Source organism: Mesocricetus auratus, unplaced genomic scaffold, assembly GCF_017639785.1.
Source record: "Mesocricetus auratus isolate SY011 unplaced genomic scaffold, BCM_Maur_2.0 Super-Scaffold_100029, whole genome shotgun sequence".
NCBI classification, from domain to species: Eukaryota; Metazoa; Chordata; class Mammalia; order Rodentia; family Cricetidae; genus Mesocricetus; species Mesocricetus auratus.
The window spans coordinates 15,725,342-15,751,102 of record NW_024429210.1 but is presented as its reverse complement, the minus strand read 5'-3'; the positions used below and the strand labels follow the sequence as shown (position 1 = coordinate 15,751,102).

At 38.8% G+C, this 25,761-nt stretch overlaps 1 long non-coding RNA gene across 1 annotated transcript in view; it reads left to right on the top strand.

The window, feature by feature from the left end:
• The first annotated feature begins 1,475 nt into the window (after window positions 1–1,475).
• LOC110340934 overlaps window positions 1,476–25,761 on the top strand; it is a 394,404-nt gene continuing 370,118 nt past the window's right edge. The window contains exons 1-2 of the long non-coding RNA XR_005871771.1: window positions 1,476–1,613; window positions 2,589–2,656. This is a non-coding gene — a long non-coding RNA (uncharacterized LOC110340934). The remainder of the gene's footprint in view (window positions 1,614–2,588; window positions 2,657–25,761) is intronic.

Genomic DNA, 25,761 nt, shown 5'->3' with positions numbered 1-25,761 from the left:
TGAATTGAAGAGCAGAGTATATGCTTGTGTATCTGAAGGCCAGAAAAAGGGGTCAGATGCCCTGTAGCTGAAGTTACAGGCAATTGTGAGCTGCCTGTCCTGGGAGGTTAGAACTGGTCTCTGGTCCTTGGAAAAGCAGAGGCACTCTTAACTCCTAAGCAATCTATCTAGTCCCCAGAAAAACCATCTTATATTGGAACTACCTGGGAGAGAGGAAAGTGGGAATGTGGGGAAGGGGGCAGGGTCTCCAAAGGGTTAAGGCTCTGTTAACATGGCAGAGCCATTGTCACACTGTGTGCTGAGATGCCTCTGCCTAGCCTTGCATTTGCCTGCCTGGTCTATGGACTGGATGCCACTGTACTGCTCCTGGCCAGGGTTTTCAGGGTTAAGATTCAAATCTCTTCCTTTCTTCCTCTTTAGGATTATAATAAAGAAATGGAGAGGGTCTTGCTCCCTCTGGCCCAGAATCAAATGAAAAAACAAAGGAAACTTGATTCTATGCTTGGAAATCACATTTTCTTTATTGGGTCCATTTTTAAAACCCTGAGAAGGCTCACCTGGACTTGGGGCATTTCATTTGGACCTAGCTGAAGGGCCCCGGGCAGGCAACTGATTGGTGCTGCGGGGGCCTGGAAGTGCTATAGAGAATATGTGTGTGTCAGGGAGGGAAACTAAGCTGCTACTTTCTGTAATGTTGAAACAACTTCAAGGCATTTTCACACAGAGATTTTCAAGTTTGTTGCAGTATTTGTCTATTATTTTGCAGCATATAAGAGCCAATAGTTCCCTGCATTCTTGGATTGGTACTACTGTTAGGCAAAACCAGCCTACTGGGAAAAAACAGTTAAAGCAACAGAAGCAAAACATTCAGTTGTCCTTTACTAATCAACAAATGGTCAGAAGTGTGGGCCAGTCAGTAACCTGGATAGAACAGCCCAGGAGCTTGCCTTGGGAGGAGATTTCATTAAAGACCTGCTCCATATAATGTCCTTTGATGGAGTTTCTATGGGGATATCTGGGTTATTTCTTTGCTTTCTCTGGGGTCAGATCCAAGATCTTGTTCTCGCATTCTGAGCTATGTGTCCCCTGTCCCAGGCTTTGCCTACCTCCATCCCCTAACATCCCAATTAGCACCTCTTACATATCCTGGAAGACTTGCATGGTATGTGCCATATAACCCTGTCTATCGTCTCCCTTTGCTTTTCTGCTGTTTCTGTCCAGAGTCTCCTCTATTTTGAACACTACCTATCTTCAGACTTCATTTTATGTTTTGCCCCAATCTGGCTTGACCAGCGCTCTTGTTTCGTCTCTGTGACTCCTGAATCTACAGGGTTGTCATTCCAAAGATTTTTGAAAGATGAGTAAGAATACCAGAAAAACTGTTGTGAACATCCTATAGCATTAGCTGAACATTCTGGAAAGTAATTTTGAGGTAAGGAGTCTGATTCTAGAATCAGAATCCATCACATGTAATACATTCCCCAGCGGTGATGCCTTTGAAGGCAGTGATTCCTGCACACTGGAAGAGGAAGCATCAGAGCACTAGCCACAGGCTACTGAGTGCCCCATCTTCCTTTCAGGCTCGTGGGATGGCTCCGTGTCACCTCCAGGAGGTAGGATGCCAACACCAACTTTTCCCAGAACAGCCTAGGGATCTTGCCAATGTGATCAGGCCAAGTTTAGGGTCCATTTGGCAGCTGACCTGCATGAGTTGTATGGCGTATGCTCTGGGGAAAGGGCCCCGTGTTGTGTTCCATTTTCCCTGCAAGACAGGCAGAGACATGTGTGGCCAACCAGAGAGAGGTTAAAGAGATGTGGGAGCCTTACAGCTGGGGATCGTTAACAACAATCAAGACCAACATAAAAAAAGCAGCAGGGTCCCACTCCCTCTTGGCCTTGGAAGCCATCTGGATAGGGGAAATTTGGTTTCAAGTCTGGGGAGAGGACATTTTAGTGCTCTGAGATCGTTGTTTTAAAACTTCTCCGTAAAAGCCCCTCAAAGCTTTAAAAGCTATCCCTAGATGCCCCTTACCACAGGGTCTGTGTCCTTTAGGTTGTGTAGCAGATAATGGTTGACAGAGGAACCCATACTCTTCTCTATAGTTCTCAGAAGTGCCTGGGAAGCTCAGTGACTCTCAAATGTTCTGGAACCTACGGCCTGGTTTATTCAGCACTAGGCAGAATTCCTTCACTCCTACATCCACGTGCTCCTTCTACAGGCCACAGCCAATAGGGACACAAGTACCCTCCTCAGCCAGAGGAAGTCTCCAGCTATGACAAGGCCTGGAAGGTTCAACCCTGTGCTGATAGCTGGAAGCAGAAACAGGGGTTTTCAGTCTGCCTTTCATTCTTCAGATAGAAGTTCAATGTCCCATAGACCTCATTTCTGATATTACCGGTGTACTGATGTCATCAGGGCTGGGTGGTGTGGCATCAAGGAAGCAGTTGGGAAAAAGGGCATATTACAGGTCCTGAAGGAGCAAGTGTAGATGCCATGTGCTGGCTCCCATGGCCTAATTCAGCTCTACTGATTCCTGCTCTGGATGCCAGGCTGGTGTGAGGTCACTATTCTCTTATTCTGCTTTCAGGAGCTTTAATGCTGTGTTCTTAGCAATGGTCAGCCCTAACCCTATCCCTGCGGAAAATTAGATGAAAGGTATGTAAAAGCTGTATCACTGTCTGTCCTTGCTTTTCTAATAGCCACCACAGTTCCTGGCCTCAGGAACCCATGGAATCTTTAGAGAAAGTTACTGTGTAGCATTTTGAGCCTTAATGGTATTCTGTCCCGCAGGAGTCTCTCACCATTCTGGGCGTGCAGAGCCTTTGTTGAGGTTGTTATATCAGTGGGGGCCAGCAATAAGACTCATGCTTCTCTTCATTTCCACACATCACTCAGCTCCTGGGCACAGCGCAGGCAGCCTGCTGCTGTGTCTTGACATGGGAAGGTAAAGAATCTGATGCCTGTTTGCCTCTTAGATACTAGCGAATGCAGGGGACCACTCAACTCCCTGGTTATAATTTTCGTTTGAAGTCAATGCTGTGCAATTGAGGGATGAAACCAAGCTTCACCTGACCCCCCCCCCAAGTTCTGCTGTTGACATTCAGAATGGTAGTTATGCTAGCTTGATGGGGACAGTCCAGGGCCAGGGATTCTTTTCCTTTCCACTCAAATTAAAATAACTTTTTAAAAAAGCTGAAGGAAAAAAATGTGGGATTTTTTCCACTCAGGAACTTTGAATAATCTTTGTCTAGAATGTTGTCCTTCTTGTGACGGTCAATGTTGGGGGGGAGTTGAGTTATCCAAGTCTCTCTCAGGTGCCCCTTTGCTCTTCTGGCTGCCCAGGAATTCAATTCCCTCTTCTGGCTTTCACAAGCACCTGTATGCTTGTAATGTGTGCACTCACAAGTGCACATGCATACACACACATGATTAAACATAAAATCTTAACATAACATTTTATTTTCCACTTTGTATTTCATTATACAAATATTTCTACTCCTTTAATACTTACAAGAACTCTTAGTTTGGTATGTTATTATATCAATTTTTATTTGAAGATATTGAGGCATAAAGAAAAAATTGAGATATGAACCCAAAGCATAGATTCTACTCGCTTGTGAAACCCACAGATCTCTGATTCTGTTATCTTTTACCTATCTTCATCCATCCATTATTAATGTCATACCTATAATCTAACACCTGTGATCTATTTATCCATCACGTGTCTCCATCTATAGTTGTCACCTATCTATCTCTAGCTATCTCTATCTATCTATCTATCTATCTATCTATCTATCTATCTATCTATCTATCTATCATCTAATTCACACATGCTCAAGTCTGGATCTTGAAAGTAGTTTTCATTTGGGAAAGTGGTAAGGCCCAATGGAAAAGCATGGCTCTGTCAGTTTTGAATTCATTTAGCCTTTATCTATTTAGTGATTGTTTGACCATTGACAAATTGCTTAACTTTTAATCTGAGAGACAGGAACATAAATGCCAACTTACTGGCCATGGATAGAGCCCACATGATTCACATGTTGCCATGCTTGGCCCAGTAGGTCCAGAATAAATGGCATTTGTTGGTGTCAATATAACTTCACTGGATCTTCACAGTTACCCTGAGAAGGACATGAGTCAGTATGATAGAGATCTGAGGTGCATAAGGAAAGAATGATGACCATTTGTCTATGTCTGTTTGGTTTCAACATGTAGAGTGACTTTCCAAATCTGAGCCTATTTTGAGTTATAATTGGATGGATGAGTGCTATATTACATCACAGAGCAAATGGCAAAGGCTTTTTTCACCCTCTCTTTGTAAGTTACAAAGAAAAAGACATACAAGGATAGAGTGGGGGTAAGAAGATAGGTGGCAGATCTGCCTTTTCTGGTTGTCTTTATTCTGTTTTACTAGTGAGTGATTTAATTTTACTTGCAGAATAACAGAGATGTTAATTGTCATGTCAGAGCTTTTACACGACAAGATACAGTTAGTTATTGAATAGATAAGGACAATTTCAATGCAGTACGGTTATGGTTGAGGTAGCACAAGTGAACAGTGACATTTTTTATTTAACTCCCTATTACATTAAAAAAATCGAGTCCTTATGCCTTTTCTTAAGAAATTATCAGCCATCAGTCTTTTGAACTGCAAGACTCATGAGTTAAATGTGCCTTCAGAACATGTCTGAAAAATGACACGGTAAGAAGGTGCCTTATTGAAGGTTGTCTATGGTGCCCATTTGTGCTCAGGATGTTCAGGGTCTAAACAGTAAATCCTTGGAGTGTGAAATGAGTGGTCACAAATTTGGAATGGAAGCCTGGTGCAGGAATTTTCTTGTGAATGGGAGAGACTCCAGTCATGGGGAGGCAATATCTGAAATGGTAATTGATTTTTACTCCTGGTGATTTAAGAATTTGGACATATCAAGGCATGCCCAAACCATCACATGAAGTTTAGTCTCACATTTCTAAGAATTTTTTGCTGCTATATATTTACTTCCTTATCTCCCACAGACCCTACAACACATGCAGCATGGCTTGAACTATTAAATCCATTCTTCTCTAGGACCCAACCTAATATACTTGCATCCTGTTTGTGCTGCATTCTGCAATGACCTCTCAGCATCTGCTGATGTGCTACTTTCCACTAATGACTAGACATGGTCTCCCTTGGCTTGGGCAGCTTGTCTTCTGTTACTGTTTCTGAATCAGGCTACTTCTCATCTGGCATTCATTATCTGACTCATTTTCCCCATCTGTAAATGTTTGAGACTTTCAACACTTCATCCTGGCCCTTCTCTTTGCATTCTATGTCCTTGTCTTGGGTAATCTTATTTTTACCCATAGATTTAGTTATGTTCTGTATTATAGACCCACTGCCCTATAACTTTTAACTGTCTATCTATGATGTGTACTTCCCTTTAGTTTGATATTTATGGTGAGCTCCATGATATTCACTTGACAAACTAAGGCTCAAACACTGTACACAATATTCCTCGCATAGAATCTTCTATTTCTTTCATATGTAGCCTTCAATCTTACCCTTTAAGTATTCATTTCTACACATTCCCCCAAATAGTCACTGTCAATTGTTTGGTTTATCCACTTTTCAAATGCAATGCCTTGTTGTGGAAGAAGCTATCATGACCTTTCCTCTAGACTGTGGCCTTTTGGCTGATAACCTCATATCCCCTCACAAGCTGATGTCCAGCCCTTTACTCCAATGCTCTAAAATTTCACTTTCTCCCTTCACTACAACTAAGAATCAAAACCTCTATCACAGTCTAAAGTCCTGAGTAATGCCTTGCTTAATTGTCTTATCAGTTTGGCCATCTTACCTGCTCCCTCCCTGTGTCCCAGTCCCTCCTGCATGCTTGCCATTTCCTAGTTAATTGTTTGTACCTGCTCTGTTCCTTTATTCTGGAGTCATCCATTCCTCATCAAGGAGGAGTCTTTCGTTTTTCTTGTTGTTGTTATTTTTCTTCCTCTCATTTTATTTATTGATTTTCATTTCAGTGGATTCCTTTCTATTATTGATTTTAGTTTTGGTGGATTCAGTTTTGTATTTATTGATTTTAGTTTTGGTGGATTCTGTTTTGTATTTATTGACTTCAGTTTTGGTGGATTATGTATTGTATGTCCCTTTTCCTTAAGTCAGCACATGGACTAATAGGTTTAATCCTGAAAGCACCTAACATTTTGTTTCTCTTCACTTGCTCAGAACATTACCTGACTTTCCAAATATTCCTGATGTTGCCTTTTATTCTACCCAGTTACCCTTTTCTATCTAATACTAATGGCAAAGTAGGACTAATGTGTTAGCTAACAAAAATACTAATTTATTTATTATACCCACATGCTACTGAAATCCATGGTAGTAGAGCCCTTGTCTCTAGTTTTACCCAGTCTCCAAACATGGTTATTTAGTCATAGAAGCTACTCTGTAAAACTGAAAGCAAGCAAACATGAGAAAACAAAATTCCATGAATGGAATAATAAACTCAGAAGGAAGTTTTGCAAGAATATATTCCATTATAAAATCTAGGATGAATACTTTGAAGACCTTTCCTTCTAAAATGCCAGTCCAAATATATATTTCTTTGAATTAAATTATTTTTTTCCTGGGAATGCTGAAATACTTTCTTTGCTGCAAAACTTTAGTCAGATGAGGGCGGTAATTTTGTAGTCGTGCTGAGAATAGATGCCCAGTTGTGTAAATGTTCTTTGCCTCTAAGGAAGATTCTATTGGTTTTCTTTTCTTTAAAAAAAAAGTGAGAAATTTGGAAGCTATTATATTCCCAATTGCTGAAGCATGTTTCTGATTCAAATCCACATCTCTTCCTGAATTTAATTTAATGATGTATTGAAGATAGTTGAAGGATGTAATGTCCTGTGGTGGTATTGGTGTGCACACACCTAAGTAATTAGTGAGGAGTGTAAATACTTCCTTTAAATAAACTGCTATCTTTTTAACACTTGAGGGAGATTTCACCCAACCCATTCCTGATTAAAAAGCAGTGATATGGCTGTTGTCACTTAAGGGCCTTTACTCACTTCCTAGGCAGTGTTGACACTGGTGACCACTGCAGGAAGGGAAAAGAAGGCAAAATTCTCACCCCTAACAAAACTGTCACAAAATTACATTTTCACATGTCTGAAGAAAAAAACAAACAAAAAAGAAAGCACAATGCTATTCATTTCCTGCTTGGATTCTTCAACAGTGGAATGCAGGTGACAAATGAACAGCGTTACCCAACTATCTTATACAATATCTCCAATAATTATCGCTGGGAGGCTTTTGTGTAGAACAACACTTTGGGGGATGGGTGACTGAAAATTGAATTAAGTGGAGAAATACCAAAATGAAGACTCACTGAGAGAGGGTTCAAAAGACAGGACAGGGAAACAGCAGAAGAGAAAGGTGGTTTGGAAGAGACTGAAGTCAGTAGAAGGATGTGGGATAGACTGCTGCAGCCCATGGGGGATTGAGAACCAGAAGTGGAATTTTGAATTGAGTATCCATATGAGAGAAATTGATTGAGGATAAAGGAGTAGGATGTAGTATTTCAGAGTTATAGCTATGAGGAAATGGACTGGGCCATTGTCCACAGGCGGTGATGCATTGACCTGACTCACAGAATGAGCTCATCAGGGCCATGGTTGGATGGCTTTGGGGATTGCATCAGTCCCCTGCAGGTCTTTCCCTTCCTCTCCAATTTCCATATTGTTCAGCTTTCTCTTAACATTATTTTTTTGCATACTGATTATATTCCATCTGCAAAAATTAAATTATGTGAAAGAGAATGGTCCTATGACCAACTTGATGTTCTCTCTCTCTGTCTTTCTCTCTCTCTCTCTCTCACACACACACACATTATTTATTCATTTAAATATATATTTTAGTCTATCTTTGGTTATCAGTGAGCAACTCTCTGAAATGCAGACTGTAACTTGAGAAGTGATCAGTTCTTATAGTCAGAAGGGATGAAAGATGGAGGTGAGAGCCACTTAGCAAGAATGTGGCTATCAGAAATGCAAATCAGAAAGCCAGTAGTGGGGTGGTTAACTAAGCTGTAGGTTATCTTGGGTTAGGTGGATAATAATTAGCTCATGGTTTAGCCTGGGCAATGTAGCTTCTTAACTTGTGGCCCAGAGATAGACCAGACTCCCAAGTATGTATGAATGTATGTATGTGAGTTTGTTTGTTTGTTTGTTTGTATGTATGTATGTATGATGTACATATGCATATGTATATATCTCTCCCCATAATTTTTGGGTGAGCTGAAACATTTGATCTTGGGAGACTGAAAAGATTAAAATTCTCAGCTTTTTTTGAGGAATTTGCAATTCTAGCACATATCCCTTAATTTTTGTAACTGAGAAGTCCTTAGGACCTTCAGACAAATCATAGTCCAACACAGCACCTAAACACTACAACTATTTTACTCTCTAAGCATCGTGGTCTGCACATGGTTTATAGGTTTTTCTTCAATACTGAGCTTTTGCAAACCCATGAAGACATCAACATCAATTCCCATCCTATTTTAGATATTTTATATTCAAGTGTGGTATAAATAGCAGTGACCTGTGGTCAGGCTTTTCTCTATAAAATACAGTAGTGAGAAAAATCCAATGCCTAAAGAAATCACTAAGCTAGTAAAAATGATTTTAAGTTACTTATGGCAAAGATGTTTCATATTGATAATCACATTTCTAGTCAGCTTAATTCACTATATTGTTTATGAAGGTGGCCAGTCTCTAAGTAGTGTGATGCCATTATAGATATATGCTCTTCTTCAGAAAGTATGATCTCAAAACTGTGTGCATGTATGCATATGTGTGTATACATGCATACATATATACATATATAGATTCTAGAATTTTCTATTTTATAAATACCTGTGCTTAAGAGCAAGAAATCAGAAAGAAATATATTTGTTCTAATTAAGTAAGAAACTTTGGGTCTTTTTAATTTTCTCATGTACTCCAATAACATCTTGTTTTTCTCTTATTGGTAAAAGTATGTTCAAAGTATACCATGCTTTATTAGTGTTGCTAACTCTGCTCTACATGTCTTTAAAAATAATGTTTCCAGATTTATATAGGTTTTGGAATGGAATCATATTCCAAATGTGGTCCCATGGAGTGTCTTAGGCAAGCAACAGACAAAAGAAGTTGTTTTTACATCCTGTTTCCCCTTTTATATATGCTAAACTTTGGTGTACAACTTTTAATGTAAGACACATACCTTAAGTACTATCTGCACTGTTACAATAGTTATTGGCTTTGTCCTCACAAAAGGTTCAGATAAAGATCTATATAATATATGCAGACATTCTGACCTATTGGCACCATCCCATTAAAGACAAGAAAAGGAGCAAAAGAATTTTTCCAAACCACCTTTTTCCTGAAGAAAGAGTGTTATATGCATAGCATTTATAAATGATCCCTGAGTAGCTGTGAGATATATGCAGCAGACATTTGAGTAAATGTGGTCAATATTAAGACTGCCACAATTGACTCAAGTGGGTAAAATTGATTTCTTTAAGCCCATAACCCATTGTGAGTATGCATTTAACCTAACCAAACTCCTACAGTGGGGTTACCAATCATGTGTAACTCGGATTTTCTGTCACTTGTCCAGCTAATGCTACAAAGGAAAAGAGGAGCGTGATAGGCAAGAGCTCATTAGGTGCATGAGCTCTGAAAAGACACCTTTTAAATAAGGATAAAAAAATCCTGAGTTCCATGTGACCTATTTTAGACTTTCAGACTAACTCACTGTTGTCATTACAAATGACACTATGTCATGTGTTTGGAAGTCTTTTCTTCTTCTTCTTCTTCTTCTTCTTCTTCTTCTTCTTCTTCTTCTTCTTCTTCTTCTTCTTCTTCTTCTTCTTCTCCTTCTCCTCCTCCTCCTCCTCCTCCTCCTCCTCCTCCTCCTCCTCCTCCTCCTTCTCCTTCTCCTCCTTCTCCTTCTCCTCCTTCTCCTTCTCCTTCTCCTTCTCCTCCTCCTTCTCCTTCTCCTCCTCCTCCTCCTCCTCCTCCTCCTCCTCCTCCTCCTCCTCCTCCTCCTCCTCCTCCTCCTCCTCCTCCTTCTCCTTCTCCTTCTCCTTCTCCTTCTCCTTCTCCTTCTCCTTCTCCTTCTCCTTCTCCTTCTCCTTCTCCTTCTTCTTCTTCTTCTTCTTCTTCTTCTTCTTCTTCTTCTTCTTCTTCTTCTTCTTCTTCTTCCTGTTTTCTAGAATGGAGAAGGCACATCAAAGCTCCACAGCCCCCCTATTTATCACACTGGGAATTTGGCAGTTTATTGACTTTTTTCCCCACTCATGTTGACCTGTCATCTTTTTTGCTCTCTGATTTTCTAATCACAGTAGCTCCCGTGTGAAGTCCTGTCTGGCCAGGGTTAGAGCAGACAGAGCTTGTTGCTGTTACCTCATTCTGCAAAGCTGCTCAGCAGTAACTTCTCTAGGTTACATAAGAGCAGTGTTGATATTTTTGACACCCCCCATCTCTACACTGTAACAAGTCCCAGAATCACAGGGTGCTGTAGTTGGAGAAGTCTTTACAACCTGCCTTGGTACTCATAAGACACTGTTCCCTGGAAATACTGACTTTGACTGGTATAGTGATTTTTCAGGTTTTATTTTAATGTGAATCTCTTGTGAAAAAACATAGTTCTTCAGGTTGCTGTAGACCCCTATATTCACTATGTTTTCACAACTCCCATGTGACATGTTTGTGAAACCTGGCTAACCTCCAAAATAACTGTGCTTATAACTTCATCTATTAGGTTAAAATGTAGTAAATTTCATTTTAAAATTTAAATTATGGTTGACTATTAGAAACCCTTATAGCTCTGTAATCTTAATTAATAAATAGATGTTTAAACAATGACTCTTTTGTTCAAAGTAGCGAGCTATGGTTTTAGTGACTTTTGCGCCAAGTGTTTGGTGACATAAGAATTTCATATATCAGAGTTTCAGTTGAGTGTGGTGGCTCAGGGAGAGGTAAGAAATTTGTTATGAGTTCAAGGAAGCCTGGGTTACATAGTGAGTTCTAAGCCAACCTACGCTACAGTATGAGACTGACTGTTCCTGCCTATAAGCAAAACCAAAATCAAGCAACAACAGTTTCATATATTTTCAAATATGGGGATATTTTCATGGATTTTATACTATAAACATTCTGATTGGCAAACATATTCTAGTGAAATGCAGTTATTTGTGGGAGCTTTAATTTTTAAGTCTTGTTACTAAGCGTATGCCTATAAATAGTAAATAGTTTATTCCATTTCTTTACTGAGAGTAAGATCTGATAGGCAGGAGGTTATTGGAATGAAGTGAACAGAATGTATTCAAGAGGCCATGACTGAAGGAGAGGAGGGGGAAGAGGGAAGAAGAGGAAAGAACTAGAAGGAGTAGGAAGAGGAGGAGAAGAAGAAGAAGAAGAAGAAGAAGAAGAAGAAGAAGAAGAAGAAGAAGAAGAAGAAGAAGAAGAAGAAGAAGAAGAAGAAGAAGAAGAAAAAGAAATAAACTTCATGCCAATAGGGAGACAAAAAGCAGATTTCTGGGATTGAAAATGTTGAAACTCTGATTTGAACAGAGCCAGATACTCCTGGGAGTTGAGAAGAATTTTGCTGAAATGCTGTTCTGTAGACAAACCACTTGTTTTATGTGGATTAATAGTCATGAGAATCAATATGTTCTAAGTAATGTAAGTGAATTTTAACATTCTTGCATTTAACAGATTCCCAGAGTGAACCATATTTAATGATCAACCCAAAATTGGAAGTAGATATTTATTGCAAGACTCTAAGTTATGAGTTCCCTTTGTAATTGAGTTGGGACAAAGATATGATTACAGTTTGTTCATTATATGCACTATGGCTTAAATAATGCCTCTGCAAAACATGCATGTATATGAAACCACATCTCTGTGTCTAATGAAAACAAACTCCTGTTCTTTTCATTCTGAGTATCGGGAAATGGGTTCTCAGATTGATTCTGGCAGTTAATAAAAGTAAAGAGTTATAATATTATTACATTTACTCTAAAAATTAAAAGAAATAGAGCTGCTTAATTATAAGTGGCCATTTCCCCCAAGCTTTATATTCCTTTGCCAGTTGTGAAATCAATAGGAATTATTTTCTTATCTTTCTAGTTCTAAGCATGCCAAGAAAACTTGTGATTTTGTTTTCAGTGACAAAATTTAACAGAAACTGCAGGAGTTCATATGCCCCTAGAAGCTACCCTGTCTTTTTACTTTCTGAAAATGCATGAACTAAGTGTGGCATTGTCCCCATTTCAGAGATGCAGAAATTGAGGTTTGGTAAGACAAAGGGGGGTTGGGGTACAGAAGAAGACTGGCATTCAGTCCTTAATGGTGCCTGTCCCAGCTGCTACAAGCCCTTAGGTTACAGGAGAAAGGTCATTGTCATGCTATTTCAGAGTCAGACACCCATTGTCCTGCTGTACTGCTTCTGTTGGTAATGGCTCTCTCTTCCTTTCATTATCTAGGGAAGTATCACATTATCAACCAGGGGCACTGAGGGATGTATGTGAGAACTAGTGACACAAATGTATTTAGATAATGTTTTCCAGTGGCCTGCTGGAGAGAGCCTCTGCCAATGTATTGTGGAATTTCAAGCCACATTTCAGGAGAGACGCCCTTTGACTGAATTCCTTCTGCCTAGGAAAAGGAGGCTCAATTGCTGTTTCTGTGTAGTCATAAGTGACTCCTTTTTCACTTTGATTAGGAATGTCAGTCTTCATAGTTGAGGAATCCACTTTGAATTATTGAGATGGTAATACTGGGACAATTATACGAAGATGGCTCATTTAGAAAACATATCTTCCAGTGTTTTCCTATCGGAGGATATTCTCTGTGTCCAGTGGTTTGGGGATGGTTCTGTGATGGGCAGTAGGCTGCTTAGTGAAGGCTAACAGTGACTTCCTCATTTAACATGCTCGCCATTTCCAGAAAGAGCAACACAGACTTGGGTGGAGACATGGTGGGCACTTGCTTCCTTTCTGCCAGCTTTGCACACTGGTTTGTAATGTTTCCATAGTCACACTAAAGTGGCATTTACAAGCGAATTATAAAAATCCTTATTCTTTACTAAACTTTATCAACTATTTTCAACTTTGTAACCGTTGCTACCCACATTTAATTAGAGTAGAAACACGAGAGACTAAATATATCAATTAGATGTATAAAATGGTCATGTAGAAAGTGGTATTTGCACATTGTGTGCCTAAGTAATTTATTTTTCTAAGTATTAAGAAATGAGTAGACCAGAACATAAGAAGAAAAATGCAACCCAAATAAATTCATTGGGTGTTTGAGGTTATGAGCCAGGTGAGTACATTGCTGATATTTTATGAATAAGAGTTCAGTTTGTGTCCAGGTTAGGAGATCCCTCATGAATGAAAGAACAGCTCTGAAAGATTCTCTCTCTCTGGCCTCTTGGTAGTAATGAAATGACTTCACTTGAGTCCATTACAGTTTTTGGTGCTGATGTACAGTATAAATAGCCTATTTTATCTGCCATAGAGCAATGTTTTCGAAAGTACTCAGTGTTTTAGGTGCAATGTAGAATGAGAGAGAGAGAGAGAGAGAGAGAGAGAGAGAGAGAGAGAGAGAGAGAGAGAGAGAGAGAGAGAGAGAGAGAGAGACTCAGCTATCAAGGAAGTTGTAATATAAAGGCAATCTATCTGTCAGTGGTGCAATGTTCTGAGCTGTCTGGTGCCTTCCTACTGCCCAGCAGAGAGGGATTGCCTTTTGTTTTGGGGCTGATTAATGGGAATTCCTGTCCTTAACTTTAAGTCTTAGAGGACAACTTGGAGAAGAGCAAAGTCTTCTTCCAAACATTTCCCTAAATGAATATATCCATTATGCTGTTTCAGACCAGGGTGTGTTGATTTTATTTCCTTGGTCTTTACCTGTATTTTTACTCAGAAAGATGACAATTTTCTAAGTCTGTCAGAGCCACGGATTCATTCAAGGGTTTAAAACAAGGTGAAACATTTCCATAGAAGATGCTGCAGTGAGTGATATCATTAGAACACAGTGGATCTCTTGTCCTGTGCAACAGAAGCAAATGTCTAATTTCATTCCATGGTGCTTGAGTTGGGCACTTGCAGCACCTGGCATGATATACAGTTAGGATGTGCCATTTACTCTCTCTGAAAATCCTCATGTCTGTCTATCATTGGCTTTCTGGTTATGGCTGAGACTGAGCAGACATCTTGTTTGCATTCACGTGAAGCTAAGGGGTGTTTATATTATTTTACAGTGGGCTTCTTAGTCATAGTCTTTCTGAGAGTATTGCTTGGCCAGGAACCAAATAAGTAGACAAAAGAAGATCCATTTATTTTAATATTTGTTTTAATTGTTATAATTCAAAAGCTAATATTGAAACTATATTTTAGTTTATATAATCTTTTAAAAATTAAAAAATGCTTATAGTTCCAAAGAGGCACTTTTCAAACAGAGCACACACACACACACACACACACGTGTGTGTGTATATGTATATATGTATAAATTTTCTGCTCTTATTTCTTCATATCTTCATATACTAAAACGCAGTGGCTTTTAAACCAAGAACACAAAAGTACAAGTCCACCCACGTACACTATCAAGCCATTTTTCATGTGCATTCTTATGTAGGCTTTGATTCTTTAATATAAGGTAGCAATCTTAAATATTAAGATTACGCTGCGTACTTATCCAGTGGTAGAAGCCACTGCACTCGTTCTGTGTAGATGTGTTTGTTTAACTGCTGGAGGTTATCCCAGTGGCAAGTTCATCCTTATTTGATAATAATGAAACATAAGTTTTATGTGTTTGCTTGAGTAAGATTGCCATCTGGTAAATAATATGTTTTGTGAGTGTTTATGACAATCATGGTTTAAGCCAAAATTGACTTATCATGATTGCTGCAAATAACACTTGAGTGTCCTAACTGGTTTGATTTTTTTCTTTGTTGAATTGAGAAAATGTATTTTACGAAGCTTCCTGCATTTATTTTTAAACTATTTTGTGGGTTTTAAAGCTTGAGTTTTCAAAAGCAATAATTACAGCTGATTACTCTCTCCCTATAGTACTTTTGCTGGAAAGTAGAACAAAAAAAAAGATTGTTTACATAGCATCCTAGGCATTGTATGTGAGTGTGAATATGTGTGTGTGTGTGTGTTCTATTTCTTCAACAAGTTAAAAATCTATTACTTTATGAATTGAGTATCTCTAAACATCTTTGCTTTGGCAGAATACTATTAAGAAAATAAGGCCAGGACTGCAATATATATATATTTTTTTCAGGTAGTAAAAGCATTAAAAGCACTTGGGGAAATGGCCTCTAACCCATTATCTCTTCTTACAAATGAGAAATTGAACATAAACCTGGGATTGCCTTTTCTCTGTGTCACATGTAAACAGATTTTCTAGTTTGTACAGGATTAGTTTTCAACATATTTGTCCAACCTGAAAACTTCAAGTGATTTTCAATGATTAGTTCTTGAAAATGCCAGGTAAAATCCTGAATTGATTACATTACACATCAAAAGGAGTTGGGGGGAAATGATTATTTAGATTAGGAATTTGGGACAAGACAAGTGTAAAAGGGGGTTACAATTCAGCCAACTGCTTTTGACTAGCAGACCATGCGCCGCACTCTTCTTACCTTGTACTCTCTGTGCTTCAAGGCCCGTGCTAAGACACTTGACTACATCATCAGCCTTGCTTTTGGTAATGTCAAGCCAAAGGTTAGGTAAGGGAATCGGAAATTATAAGTGGGCCAAAACACAGCCGTGTTCTGTTGTTTGAAATGGTCTTTATTGCACGTACAGTTGAAAAATAACATGCTCCCATTAAGCCATTCTTCATGAATATGAACTCAGCATAAGTAGATGCTTTTTACAATTTCATCTTCATCCATTTCATTTCACGTTCTTTCTTGAAGGAATTTCTTTCACAGACAGTTTGTACCTCCACATACACAATGTGATCACAGATGCTTCCCCTTGGCTTTGTTCCCTAGTCATATATGTATTTCACTCCTGATAATGAGCTAGTGGTATTGATACAGTTTTTAGAGTTCCTTACTCTCTGATTCTTCCCATGTTCATGATGACTGTGAGGTCCTTGCCTCAATGCAACTACAGGTTCATGATAGATGAAGTACTGAGGAAGAGAAGAGCTAAGAGGACACTTCTTTTGTTCTGCCTTCAAAGATGACAAGTATTCATCTTCTGGCAGGCTATGCACTTGAATATGTTTTGTGCATATTTCAGTGTACCGTGGCACTTCACAGTTTATAAAATGTGAAAAACAAGGATTTTCACCTTTGTTGTGTCCTTTTTTTTTTTTCTTTTTTTCTTTTCAGAAAAGTTTTCACTGTGGCAAAGTGGGCAAGTCTACAAGTTGGGATTCTCCTGCCTCAGCCTCCAGGAGACTGAGCTTCTTGCTTTTGGAAAGGGTTACTTTCATCCCAGACATCAATAGGAGACAGACAATAAAGTCATTACTATATACATTTTAGTTTTTTAAATTCCCAAGAATTGTTATTAAGCATCAAGATCTCTAAACTTATTGGTTCAATTGATTCATGAATTCTACTTAGGAGCTCTGCCCCAAAGAAAGAAGTAAGGAGTTACGAGTGGTTGCACATGCCTTCAGTCCTAGCACTTGGGAGGCAGAGGCAAGAGAATCTCTGTGACTTTTACTCTAACCTGGTCTATATAGCAAGTTCCAGGGATACATAGTGAGACCCTGTCTGAAAACAAACAAACAAAAGAAAGGAAGAGAAAGGGAAAGAAAGAAAATCAGAAGTGTACAAAGAGATAAGATTTTGTGTTTACAAAAAGGTAATATTATGATTATGTGAACTTTTTAAAAGTCCCACTTTTACAAAACCAGGAAATTTTTAACTATACTATGATATAATCATAAAAGCAAAACTTTCAATCCTTGTTTATTACAATTTCTAGTTTAAATTGTCCTTTAAAGTTTTCTTTAAATGTGTTTTTTCTAAAAGTCTTTCTTTTTTTTTGGAAACTTAAACAAGGATTGTGTTTATGTGTGTGTGGGGGGGTGTGTGCATACACATGTATTTACATGCACGTGCATATCCTTAGGTTTAGCAATTATGTCCATACCTATAAATCTGAATCTGCTAGTTTTTAATGTGGGGAACACTAGGCAAATTCTAATTGTAAATTTCAGTACAAGAGAAGCCACTGGTAGTAATTCTAAATAAACCCATCATTTCTCAAGAGCTTAACAGTATTCTTAGCCAATGGAGATATAAATATTTGCATGCCTGATAGATCCATGCCAACTTTACATGTCACACAGTGTACAGCTGCTGCCAACTCATGAATATGCCCCTGTAAACTAAAATATTAAGTAAAACAAATGATAGACATTTGGATTTTGTTGATAGAAGTTTTAAAAAGTGGCTTCACTACCTTCATGTTTTTCTAAGGTAAATGTAATTGTTTATAAAAACTGTCCCAAATAGTGCTGTTAAGAAATGTTTGATGTTAGAGAAAATGTGTGTAGAAAAGACAATATTACAAAAATGATATAATATAGCATATTGAATTTTCAAACCACCTAGGCTTCTGAAACATAAAAATAAATCTTGTCTTTTCACTCTAAAGGCACTTTAGAATTTACTTCTAGAAGACCCTAACTTTCCTTATTGCTTACATTTTTCTGTTGATCCAATACTTCTGAAATGTGCTAAACAGTTTGATCTGTAGCAAATTGAGTGTTATTTATGTCTGAGGAAATTTTTGAAACTGATTTTTCAACTTTTAAAAATTATTGATTTTGACACAAATCTATACAAAACCCATTTTTCCTTGCTTTGTTCACACCACTAGAGTAAAAGCACAGGAGTGCCACAGAAAGGTCATCCTCCCACAGATCCAGAGGTGTGCTCAGAGCAGGCAGGGTACTTCAGGGACACAGTAACCCCAGAAGTGTGCTCAGAGTAGGCAGGGTACTGCTGGGCCTCAGGGACACAGTAACCCCAGAAGTGTGCTCAGAGCAGGCAGGGTACTACTGGGCCTCAGGGACACAGTAACCCCAGAAGTGTGCTCAGAGCAGGCAGGGTACTACTGGGCCTCAGGGACACAGTAACCCCAGAAGGGATGTCATGCAACCTTCTCACTGATATCATTCCATGGAAAATCCCTAGGAGTAGGAGTATACAGTCAAGAAATGGCTCACACTGACATGCTCAAAACCAAATACAATGTAAATAAAGGTGGTGGACACCTGGGACTCTTGGAAAAGGAATGGCTATGGTGATGAGAATTTGAATTGCCAAGACTGAGTTTTGCCTCCTTGACTTTGGTCACTACTCAATCCTGTCACATTAGTTGTTCTTTATAAAAATATAGAGGAGTATCCTTTCATCCTTTCTTTTTTTTTTTTTTTTTTTGGTTTTATGAGACAGGGTTTCTCTGTATTGTTTTGGAGGCTGTCGGTCCAGCCTGGCCTCGAACTCACAGAAATTCGCCTGCCTCTGCCTCCCGAGTGCTGGGATTAAAGGCGTGCACCACCACCGCCCGGCTGAGGACTATCCTTTCTTGTTTACAACATTGATCTAGGATGTAGCTTTATTTCAGACAATGCAACTTTCTAAAAAATGTTATGAACTAAGTATCAAATATCGTTAATAACATGAATGTAAAGACATAATACATAAAGAGCTTCTGGGCCAGAAAATCATATGAAGAGAATATGGCTGATTCCAGTTCTAGGGGAGTGAGATATGTGCTGAGGGTTGAATCCAGGGCCTTGTACATGCTAAGCATGGCTTTATTTTTTTGACTATTCCCTCTTTTCTCCCTTGTTGTGAGATTCTAGTCTTAGAATGACCTACAAGTCAACATAGTTTCCTGTGACTGTCAGGGAGGTGAAGGGCCTGATGCTCTCTGTCACTCACAATCGTTTCCCTTTGATAAGATTTTTAAATTCTCTATGTTTTAGGTTCCTCTTCTATAAAACTCAAACTTTGGCCAGACTTATTCTTGAAATTCTGTTTGTAGCATGAATCATAATTTACTCCCATTAGGGGATATCTTATTTGCAATTTCTTTAGACCACAAATTCTAATTAAAAATTTATTCATATACTGTGCAAGAAAGGTAATCTTTAAGAAAGCATGGGAGTATTGTGGTGTCGAGGTGGGCCGTTACATCAGAGAACATGTATAAACCTAATGTACTTCAGGGATAAGCTGTAAAACTACTTTGGTAATTTGGTGAATGTCAAAAACATTATATATATATATATGTTTGTATGTATGTGTATATATGTGTGTATATTCACATATATACACATGCTATATTTTCATTTAAAATGTAAGATGTTTAATTTAACCAAACAAAGCAACAATAACAAAAACCCCAAATGACAACTGGGAAATACAAACAAAAGCAACAACAACAAGCATCCCAGGTGGCTATATGATCATTTCCTGCACCAAATCCCAGTGATGTTGTGGAGAAAGAAGCTGTCATGTAAACTGTTGGAACTGCTTGGGAAGGATATTTACCCAAGACAGATGGAAAGTGGTACACATAATAAAAGCCTCAACTCAAATGTTCAAGAATGAAATCATAATTCGTAGATATTCACATAGTGGAATATTACCCAAAAATATGAAGGAAAGGAATATCATACATATGACAACACTGACAAATCCCAGAAACCATGTGAAATGAAAGTTCATGATTCCATTTACTGAAGTTGAAGAGCAGACTCGGTCATGGGTGGATGGAGATTGAATAGGACAATAGGAGAACCTCTTTGAGTAACAGGAGTGATCTATATCTTGATTAGGGTCTCTTTAATCCCAGCAGTAGGGAGACAGAGGCAGGCAGATCTCTGTGAGTTCGAGGCCAGGCTGGACCGACAGCCTCCAAAACAATACAGAGAAACCCTGTCTCGTAAAAAACCAAAAAAAAAATCTCATTGTGAATAAATGGAATATGCATTTATCAAAACATATTATATGGCCCTCTTAAGATCTCTGCATTTAGTCACACGTAAATTTTACCTACTGAGTAGGAAAACAAATGGAGAGTGTGGGAGACTTTTATAGGAAGGGGAGAAGTTGACAATGGGAGGATTAAGGACTTACCTAATAGAAGACAGTAGGATGTTAGTGGTTTATAGGCAGGAAAGTGGATATCATTTACAGCAATGCCAGGAAGAGTTGAATTCACTTAGTTCTCAAGTATAGTGCTCTAAGTTTAGATAAAACAACTCCCTGTTTTGCCCTTCAGGTTGAATAAACAAACAAATAAACAAACAAAGGAACAAAGGAAACTAAGTTTCTTTTGATTCCATGACCTCATAGGATAAGTAACCCCTCCAATTTGGAAAGTAGAAGACATTTCCTATTCTGAAAGGCTATGGCCAAGTGCCAAACCCCAAGTTTGGTTTCTATATCTAAGACTCAAAAAGGAAGTTTGTAATGGAAAACCAGAGGGTGGAGGTTGGCATTCCAGGGAGCAGGCCTTAATTGAGATGCCATTCCAAAAATTGCCAACTGGAGAGAGTAATCACTCACCCATACCACTTACATTTTTTTTGGATGGGCGATGCAGACTCTGTGTTTTCATTTTGTGTGAATTATGCAGCTAAGAACAGGAATGCTGATTAGCATAGCTTTGCTACAATGCTGGTACTCTACATCCCGAGGCTCCTGTTGATCAGCATGTTCTGTTATCATTGGGGTGGGAGGTGGGTGGGGAAGCTCATTTGTAACTGATGGGTCAGCTCAAAACAAACCGATTTTGACTTCAGGTTATGATACATAATACATATTTCTTTTGTTGATAATCAATTCAGTAAACTGAATCAGATTTCATATAATGTAGCTTCACCAAACACAAAATCACTTTGTATTCTATCTTGATTAATCTACTATAAATCAGGCTGAAAACTCCATTTTGATATAGATTAAAAAATACCTCCACAAGTCAACTTCAGACTAGTAAATTAATTGTTCATGTAGAGAGAGACTGGGTGATTGATAGAGTTGCTTTGAAACACAGCACAGTATTTTAAAGGAATTGCTTACAGAAAAAAATAACTTGTAGAGAGAAAGACTCTGTAACTTTCTGCTAATACTTCACTTTTTCATTTGAGATACTTTTTCAGGAGCAGTTTTTGGTTCCCCTATTACAAGATTACATCTTAAACTACCAATGAAATCATGCTTATCTCACAAAAGTGTAATCTTTTTATTAAAAACGCAGTTAGACAAAATCACTGTCTTTAAATATTTGCAAGCCTGTTGCGTAGAAGGAGAGGTTTTCTAAGATGGCTAGAGCCAGCAGACCTTCTAAGTGGCATAGAATAAGCGTGTTTGCAGGCAAACGAGAGAATCTGTAATAAGCAGAAAGTGGTGGTAGGTGACTTTCCTAAGGGATGTTTGTCACCAAGGGTTGGTTCCTACCTGAGGAGCTGCATCATCTCTCAGAAATGCTTCAGAGTGAGCTCAGTGGCTCCTGAAAAACTGAACCACACATCCCTACTCCCACCAGCAGCCCTGAGACTGTCTAAGTGGTAAACTCAAGTGATTTTAAATGGCAGTTTCTTTAAAAATGCATATTAGTAGGACATTTAGTTTTAATGTTGCTGTAGAGTTATGTCAGGCACTTATTATACACTGTTCCTAAAATGTGAAACTCTTGACAAGTTAGGTAATTTAGGCTTTTATTTAATAGCTCCAGGAACCCTAACTTGTCTCATGACATGATCCACCTCAATTTTGTATAATTCTAATTATTAATAATTTTTCCTTGTACCAGATCAGCCCTTCTCAAGTGTCATCCAAGGACCTTGAGTGACTCTAAATCTCTTTCAGGGACCTTCATGGTCAAAGATGTTTTCCTAATACTACATAGACATCATTTGTCTTTTTCATTCGCATCTTGCACAAAAATGCAGTGAAGTCTTCAGGAGACTACATGACATGTGACATCTTAACAGACAGAATGTTAATGTAGATATGAGAATACAGCTGTCTTTTATGAAATATGACATTGAAGAGATTTCAAAAGCTAAAATGCCATGCTTCTTTTTCTATTAAATGATTTTACTTGAAAACAACTCATTAGAATTGTATTTGTATACACATGTTATATATGGGTTTGTTATTTTAAAGAAATAATAACTTTTTAAAATTTAAAATATACTAAATATTATTAGGCATAGTCTACATAAGTGGAAATTCATAAGTGTATTGAATATTTGTTGAATATAAAGTATAATGATGTCATGAGATCAAAACAGTTGAGAATGACTCTTCCAGTTAGAGATCACATCCTCCCACAGCTGCACAAGATGCTACCATGCAGATCTGATCTGAGCCTCTTACAAACACTTGAAGACAGAATAATAATTTCCTTACTAGTTTTCTTCTGTAGATTACACACCACACTCAATTACATCACTTGATTTTTCATTTCTACATTATTTAATGGCTGTTTTCTGAATGTCCTTTGGTGAGTCATGTGTTATCTTAAATATAGCAATCAGAATAGAACAAAATATTATAGATCATACTTTTAATAGTAGAGAAGGACCATTACCCAGAATATTGGAATTGTACTGCTTCCATAATGCTTGAGACTGAGGTGTTTGCTTGTTTATTTGTTGTTTTTGCAGTCGTATCATGATGTTTTTGTGTATATGGAGCTTATAGATAACAAAGACTTCTAAGTACATTTTAGTCAAATTCCCACTCTAGGCTAAATTTTCCAAATCTTTTGCTTGTTCTAAATTTCTCTCTGTGAGGTTGAAGATATTATTTCTTTTTTTTAAAATTTAAATTTTAAATAGCTTGTTTCCCATGTCAAACCCAGTTCCCTCTCCCTCCCCTCCTCTCGCACCCCCACCATCTCCCCTAGCTTCCCACCCTATTGCCACTTCCTTCAACATAGGGGATATCTAGAGTCCGTCATTTCACTCAGGGCAGGGTCCAGGCACTCCCCTATTTTTTTTATTTATTTTTCATTTTAAATTTAGATTAGAAACAAGGTTGCTTCACAAATCAGTTTCAGGTCCCTCTCCCTTTCCCTCCCCTCCCCCCTTGCCCTCCCCCAACCCCCAATATCCCCTCATTTCCCCAGGGAGGGTGAGGCCCTCCATGGGGGTGTCCATAGCCTGTCATTTCATCCAGGGCAGGGCCTAGACCCTCCCCCAAGAGTTCAGGGTGAGAGTGCATCTTACATTGTTGGATGGGAGTCCAAAGTCCTTGTATATACTCGGGATGAGTACTGATCTACTGCCCAAGGCTCAATAGATTACCTAGGCCTCCTCACTGACACCCACATTCAGGGGGTCTTGATCAGTCCCATGCTGGATTACCAGGTTGATGCCTGGGATTCAAGAGTTAACCTTTGTCAGGTCAGCTGTTTCTGGGGGTTAAACCACCCCAGTCCCAATCCCTTTGGTCATCAGTCCTCCCTCTCTGTTACTGGCTTTCTTGAGTTCAGCTCAGTACTTAACTGTGGGAGTCTGCCTCTTCTTCCATCAGCCACTGAATGAAGTTTCTGTTTCCCAGACTCTCTAGCTATGGGATTGTAGGCTGGCACTCCCCAGATCTATGTCTAAAATCCATATATGAGAGAGTACATGCCATGTTTCTCTTTTTGTGACTGTGTTACCTCACTCAGGATGGTTTCTTCTAGTGTCATCCATTTGCCTGCAAATCTCAGGATGCCATTGTTTTTTTCTGCTGAATAGTAGTCCACTGTGTAAATATACCACATTTTCTCTATCCACTCTTCGGTTGAGGGGCATCTAGGTCGCTTCCAAGTTCTGGCTATTACAAATAATGCTGCTATTAACATAGTGGAACAGACATCCTTGTTGTATGAATGGGCATCTTTTGGATATATGCCTAAGAGTGGAGTTGCTGGGTCTTGTGGTAGGTTTGTTCCCATTTTTCTGAGGAATCTCCATACTGATTTCCAAAGCGGCTGAACAAGTTGGCACTCCCACCAGCAATGGAGGAGTGTTCCCCTTTCACCACATCCTCTCCAGCATAAATTGTCGTTGGTGTTTTTGATTTTAGCCATTCTGACAGGAGTGAGATGGTATCTCAGAGTTGTTTTGATTTCCATTTCCCAGATGGCTAAGGATGTTGAGCACTTTCTCAAGTGCCTCTCAGCCATTTTAGACTCCTCTATTGAAAATTCTCTATTTAGTTCTGCAGCCCACTTTTTAATTGGATCCTTTGGTGTTTTGGAGACTTGCTTCTTGAGTTCTTTGTAAATTTTGGAGATCAACCCTCTGTCAGATGTGGGATTAGTGAATATTTTTTCCCATCCTTGGACTACCTTTTTGTTTTGCTGACTGTGTCCTTTGCCTTACAGAAGCTTCTCAGTTTCAGGAGGTCCCATTTATTAATTGTTGATCTCACTGTCTGTGCTAGTGGTGTTATGTTCAGGAAGCTGTCCCCTGTACCAATTCGGTCAAGGGTACAGCCCACTCTCTCTTCTAAGAGGTTCAGTGTGGCTGGATTTATGTTGAGGTCTTTAATCCATTTGGACTTAAGTTTTGTGCATGGCGATAAACATGAATCGATCCGTAGTCTTCTACATGCCAGCCTCCAGTTATGCCAGCACCATATGTTGAAGATGCTTTCTTTATTCCATTGTATATTTTTAGCTTCTTTGTCAAAGATTAGATGTTCATACGTGTGTGGGTTAATATCCGGGTTCTCAATTCGATTCCATTGGTCTACCTGTCTATTTTTATGCCAATACCAAGCTGTTGTCAGGACTATAGCTCTATAATAGAGCTTGAGGTCAGGGATGGTGATGCCTCCGGACATTGCCTTGTTGAACAGGGTTGTTTTGGCTATCCTGGGTCTTTTGTTTTTCCATACAAAATTGACTATTGTTCTTTCAAGGTCCGTGAAGAATTGTGCTGGGATTTTAATGGGGATTGCATTGAATCTGTAGATTGCTTTTGGCAAGATTGCCATTTTTATTATGTTGATCCTACCAATCCAAGAGCATGGGAGATCTTTCCATTTTCTGGTATTCTCTTTGATTTCTTTCTTTAAGGACTCAAAGTTCTCTTGAGTTTATGAAATCTAGGTTGGCAGTATACTGAGACGATTTGTAGACCTCCATTTTGTATAATATTTGTTTCCTCAGTTGGTGGTATTGGAAGATTTGGCAAAGATGGCATCTAGATGCCAGTAAAACCAGTGACACTTGACAAGGTTAGAGAAGAGTTCTTCAGTATCTCCCTCTCCTTTCTGGTGGGGGCATTTCCCACCATTGGATCCATAACACATCCCAACAAGGTGGTGGCAACAACACTGGTGAGTTCCCTTAGAAGCAAATGAAATCCCTAAGGTGACCGTAAGTTTAAAAGTTTCTGGGTTGTCTGTGTACTTGGTCTTTGTACATCTTTCTGTCACCTGTCTTGGCCTCCATCACCTCTTCCTTAATCCTTTACATAAAAAACATAAGAATAAGAAAACTGCTTTCTTGCTAAAAAGTAGGTCAGAGTGGAAACACTTCACTTCCTCTGTTAATCTCTGGCCCCAGTTGGGCTTCCTGTTACTCATCCTTTCTCCTGCCAGGATGTAAATATGAAAGATTGTGTCATCACTGTATTTCTCAAATGCTTTCTCACCATTTGTGCTCTTGAGCCAAATGCCAGGAGTCCCCTTACAAGAGCTAGCCCTCTCACAGTCTGTTGTTTTAAAC